We start from the raw sequence: 6,000 nt of genomic DNA, 5'->3' as shown, positions 1-6,000 counted from the left end.
GCCATTAAGCTGGGCATTCCGCGGGTGGCGATAGATTCCCCCTTCCCCGTGCACTCCCTAGATAGCCGACCATTAGGGTCAGGGCTAGTCAGGGAGTCTACGGTGCCACTGGACATGGTAACGCAGGGGAATCATAAGGAACGCATTCGTTTTTTCCTTATTGATTCGCCTGCGTTTCCGGTGGTGCTGGGGGTTCCCTGGCTGGCTGGTCACAATCCCCGTATTTCGTGGAAACAGGTAGTTCTCCAGGGGTGGTCAGAGGAGTGTTCAAGGAGGTGTCTAGGAGTTTCCATAGGTGCCACGTCGGTGGAGAGTCCAGACCAGGTGTCCACCGTGCGCATTCCCCCTGAATACGCCGATTTGGCGAACGCCTTCTGTAAAAAGAGGGCGACTAAATTACCACCTCATCGACAGGGGGATTGTGTGATAGATCTCCAGGTTAACGCTGCGCTTCCCAAGAGTCACGTGTACCCCTTGTCACAGGAGGAGACGGCGGCTATGGAGACATATGTCACGGAATCCCTGGGACAGGGGTACATTCGGCCCTCCATCTCACCCGCCTCCTCGAGTTTCTTTTTTTGTGAAGAAAAAGGAGGGAGGTCTGTGTCCGTGCATTGATTACAGAGGTCTAAACGCTATTACGGTGGGGTTTAGTTACCCACTACCTCTCATCGCTACGGCGGTGGAATCATTTCACGGAGCAAAGTTCTTCACAAAACTGGATCTCAGGAGCGCGGATAACCTGGTGCGTATCAAGAAGGGAGACGAGTGGAAAACCGCCTTTAGTACCACATCGGGCCATTATGAGTACCTCGTCATGCCGTATGGGTTGAAAAATGCTCCAGCCGTCTTTCAATCCTTTGTTGACGAGATTCTCAGGGACCTGCACGGGCAGGGCGTGATTGTCTATATCGATGACATTCTGATATATTCCGCCACCCGCTCTGCGCATGTGTCCCTGGTGCGCAAGGTGCTTGGTAGACTGCTGGAGCATGACCTATACGTTAAGGCTGAGAAGTGTGTGTTTTCCAAACGAGCCGTTTCCTTTCTGGGTTATCGCATTTCCACCACGTGATGGAGTGTGACCGTGTTAAGGTCGTGCGTAATTGGCCGACTCCAACCACGGTGAAGGAGGTGCAGCGGTTCTTAGGCTTTGCCAATTACTACCGGAGGTTTATCCGGGGTTTTGGCCAGGTAGCGGCTCCCATTACCTCACTGCTGAAGGGGGGGCCGGTGCGTTTGCGATGGTCGACGGAGGCGGATGGAGACTTCAAGAAGTTGAAGACGCTGTTCACCGACGCACCCGTGTTGGTGCACCCGGACCCGTCTCTAGCATTCATAGTGGAGGTGGACGCATCCGAGGCTGGGGTGGGTGCCGTGCTATCACAGCGCTCGGGTACGCCATCGAAACTCCGCCCCTGCGCTTTCTTTTCGAAGAAGCTCAGTTCGGCGGAGCGTAACTATGATGTGGGGGACAGGGAGCTGCTAGCGGTGGTCAAAGCCTTGAGGGTGTGGCGGCACTGGCTTGAGGGGGCTAAGCACCCCTTTCTCATCTGGACCGACCACCAAAACCTGGAGTACATCCGGGCAGCGAGGAGACTGAATCCATGTCAGGCAAGGTGGGCCATGTTCTTTGCCCAGTTTAGGTTCACTATCTCCTATAGACCGGGTTCCCTGAACACAAGAGCCGCTGTCCCGTCTCTATGACACACGGAGGACCGGCCCATCGATCCAACTCCCATCATTCCAGCGTCTAGGCTGGTGGCACCGGTGGCCGTGGGGCGCATGTATGTGCCGCTCGGTGTTCGTGATTGATTGATTCGGTGGGCGCACACGCTACCTACTGCGGGGCATCCTGGTGTGACGAGGACAGTGCGGAGTCTCAGGGGGACGTACTGGTGGCCCACCTTGGCTAAGGGCGTGAGGTCCTATGCCTCTTCCTGTTCGGTGTGCGCTCAGAGTAAGGCTCCTAGGCATCTACCGAGAGGGAAGTTACAGCCCCTCCCCGTTCCACAACGGCCATGGTCGCACCTGTCTATCGATTTCTTGACAGATCTTCCCCCCTCTCAGGGGAACACTGCGATTCTGGTGGTTGTGGATCGGTTCTCTAAGTCCTGCCGTCTCCTCCCGTTGCCCGGTCTCCCTACGGTCCTGCAGACTGCGGAGGCCCTATTTACCCACGTCTTCCGGCACTACGAGGTTCCCAGTTCACATCCAGGGTCTGGAAAGCGTTTATGGAGCGGCTGGGGATCTCGGTCAGTTTGACCTCCGGTTATCACCCCAAGAGCAATGGGCAGGCGGAGAGGGTGAACCAGGAGGTGGGCAGGTTTCTGAGGTCGTATTGCCAGGACCGGCCAGGGGAGTGGGCGAGGTACATTCCTTGGGCTGAGTTAGCCCAGAACTCACTTCGCCACTCCTCTACTAACATGTCACCCTTTCAGTGTGTTTTGGGTTACCAGCCGGTCCTGGCACCATGGCACCGGAGCCAGACCAAGGCTCCTGCAGTGGAGGACTGGGTACAGCACTCCAAGGAAACCTGGAGAGCTGTCCAGGACTCTCTGAAGGAGGCCAGTGCTCGGCAGAAGAGGAGTGCTGACCGCCACCGCAGTGAAGCACCCATGTTCGTACTGGGAGACAGGGTCTGGCTCCCGACCCGGAACCTGCCCCTCCGCGTGCCCTGCCGGAAGCTGGGGCCGCAGTGTGTGGGGCCCTTTAAAGTCCTGAGGAGGATAAACGAGGTATGTTATCGGTTACAACTCCCTTCCTATTACCGTATTAACCCTTCGTTTCATGTGTCTCTCCTCAGGCCGGTGGTAGCTGGTCCCCTGCAGGAAGGGGAGGTGCCGGAGGTCCCTCCGCCCCCTCAGGACATCGGGGGGCCCCCGGCGTACAGCATACGGGCCATTCTGGACTCGAGACGCCGGGCGAGGGGCCTGCAGTACCTCGTGGACTTGGAGGGGTACGGCCCGGAGGAGAGGTGCTGGGTGCCGGCGGAGGACGTCTTGGACCCATCCATGTTGAAGGATTTCCATCGCCTCCGTCCGGATCGCCCTGCGCCTTGCCCTCCGGGTCGACCTCGAAGCCGGTGTCAGCGCGCTGCGAGAGCCGTGCGTCACGATTCCCACCGACGGTGGCGCCCCCTCCTGCTCGGGTGGCGCTCGGCGGTCGTCGTCACCGGCCTATTAGCTGCCACCGATTCCCTTTTTGGTTTTCCCTTTTTTTGGTTTTGGGCACCTGTGTTCAGTTTAGTTAATTATTGTGCGGGATTGTTTCTTGTCAGACGGCTTATGTTCGTGTCGGCGTTGTTTTACGCCGTATGTGTTTTCTCAACCTGTGTTTGGGAACATTTGTTTTTGTGTGAGTGTATATTAAAAACACCACTACCCTGTGTTCGCTGCTTCCTGCGCCTCATTCCTCCTCCACGATTACCAAGCCGTGTCAGGCCTTTATGATAGAGTGGCCAGACGGAAGCCACTCCTCAGTAAAAGGACTATGACAGCCCGCTTGGAGCTTACCAAAAGGCCCCTAAATGACTCTCAGACCACGAGAAACAAGATTCTCTGGTCTGATGAAACCACGATTTAACTATTTGGCCTGAATGCCAAGCATCACATCTGGAGGAAACCTGGCACCCTCCCTACGGTGAAGCATGGTGGTGGCAGCATAATGCTCTTGGGATGTTTTTCAGCAGCTGGGACTGGGAGACTAGTCAGGATTGTGGGAATGAAAACCAGCTCCAGAGCGCTCAGGACCTCAGACTGGGGCAAAGGTTCACCTTCCAACAGGACGATGACACTAAGCACAACAAAGTACTGAGTAAAGGGTCTGAATACTTATGTAAATTTGATATTTCAGTTTGTGTGTAGATTGATGAGAAAAAAAATGATTTCATCCATTTTAGAATAAGGCTGTAATGTAACAGAATTTGGAAAAAGTCAATGGGTCTGAATACTTTCCGAATGCACTGAATGTAGATAGCTTTGTTAGAAATGATACTATATTTCCCTTGACAGAGTAATGCTGAATATAAACCTAAACTTACCCAACTTTCCCCTTTAAGTCATGCATTCTGGTGCATTCCTGCATTTCCTTTACTATTAAATACCAGTTGTAGGCTTTAATGAGACTCAAACCAGTATGCTATTGGAGGAACAGGTTTATTAATCCTGGGTGTGATGCATGTGTTTGAAGCCTGTGCCCGTATAAAAAAACAAGCTACCAACTCAAACTTAAATAAACCTTGTTAAAGTAGCCTCCCATTTTGTCTAAGAGATACCTAACTTAACATTGCTGTGCATAAAAATAGTATGGATAATATATCTGTCAGATATACAGTACTTAAAAAATATTGTCAATAACAACAACAGAGAACAGTGTTATCTGTTGCAGCTAAAAACAGCAGGACAATAAAAGATAGTGAGTGAGGTTGTTTGCATGTGTAACCGATGTGAAATGGCTAGTTAGTTAGCGGTGGTGCGCACTAATAGGTTGGGGCGAAGAGAGGGACGGAACCTACACTGTTACACATGTCCACAAAAACTCAGCCAGTCAACCATGTAGTTTCTCCTTCAGACCAAATCTATCTATAAAGACATCTTGCCACGGCGTCTATTGCCCTTCATTGGTGACTGTCACCCAGGAATGCACCGTGGCCACATTACCGTGGCACATAATAAATGAATCACATGGGAACAGCTGCATGATAGGCCTCTCCACTACCACGGTCAGAATTCTGTGGCAAGGACAGCAACCATGTTCCTCAGCTCCCACAGTCTGAATAGCACTTTGTCTGAATTGTTATTCTTCTGCACGAGTAAAACTATCATTACCACTGGACTGCTGCTGAAATTAGAGGCAGGCTGGCTGGCTAGCTCACTGTAAAGCAGAGCACAGAGCTAGGTTGGCCCGCCTGCAGCGTAATGGCAACAGGAGTTTAACAAAAGATGAAATGTTGGAAAAATACAATTTGACAAAGGCACACACAAAAACACTCCCTCCCTCGTTTATGCTACAACTCTCACGGTTGTGTTTAGTACAGTCATTTCCCACCGCCCTTTGATGTTCTGTAATGATAGCTTACAGCGAGTTTATGAGTGGATGGTTGGTTACAGGTAACAGGTAATGGGCCTGTACAGGTAATAGAGAAGCCAGACTTGAAAATCAGGTCACCCTTGGAACGTCGCAAAGTTTAACACGTCCACAAATACTCAGCCTTTTTTTTCTCTTCCTTTACTATTTGTTTGGTTGTTAGGGAAGTGATTTACATGGCCCTAGGACAGAATGTATCCTCTCCCAATGATAGAGACATGGCAGATACTCCATACATACACCTATAGCACCTCTCAATCATGGCCCACAGTAGTAGATCATGAGTGTACATATGTAAGATCTTAATTTGAGCCACTTTGCTACATCAGGAAATGTTAATTATTATGTGGATTATAATTAATGGACATCTTTGTAGGGGTTGATACATTTTTCTTACAGGAAATTAAAGTCAGAAAATTTTAAACTGGAAATTATGAACTTCAGAGGCTGTTTTAAACCTCCAATTTTTCAATGTTCTGCATTGCAGGAAAGTTCTCCTGCAACAGGGTGATCAAATTAAGATCCTACATCTGTATGAGATCATGCTGCAGATGTTGAGCAATGTTTGTTCATCTTTTGTTTGTGAAAGGCAATGGTAGCTTACGTTCACTGATGGAGAGGGAGGAGAATGGAGTTCCCTGTCTGAATTACTGGCATACTTCAGGTACAGGATGGGAACATGGTGACAGATGCTTGCTATGAGGAAGTGTCACAGGGTTTTCTAGATAAACATGCTGTTTACAGAGGGCCACAGGGAGTGCTGGGAGTGTGAAATGCTGTCTCTGGGTGCCACACGCACGGCTTCTGACTGTCACTGAGGTGTGGTGATGTGTGGAGATATGGGCTGTGTTCTTTGGTCTATATGCTCTACAACATATAGACAGCCACCAGGGCTCTGCATGGGGCTAAGTT

This window comes from Salmo salar, chromosome ssa25 (assembly GCF_905237065.1).
Source record: "Salmo salar chromosome ssa25, Ssal_v3.1, whole genome shotgun sequence".
Lineage (NCBI taxonomy): Eukaryota > Metazoa > Chordata > Actinopteri > Salmoniformes > Salmonidae > Salmo > Salmo salar.
This window is presented reverse-complemented; position numbering follows the sequence as displayed.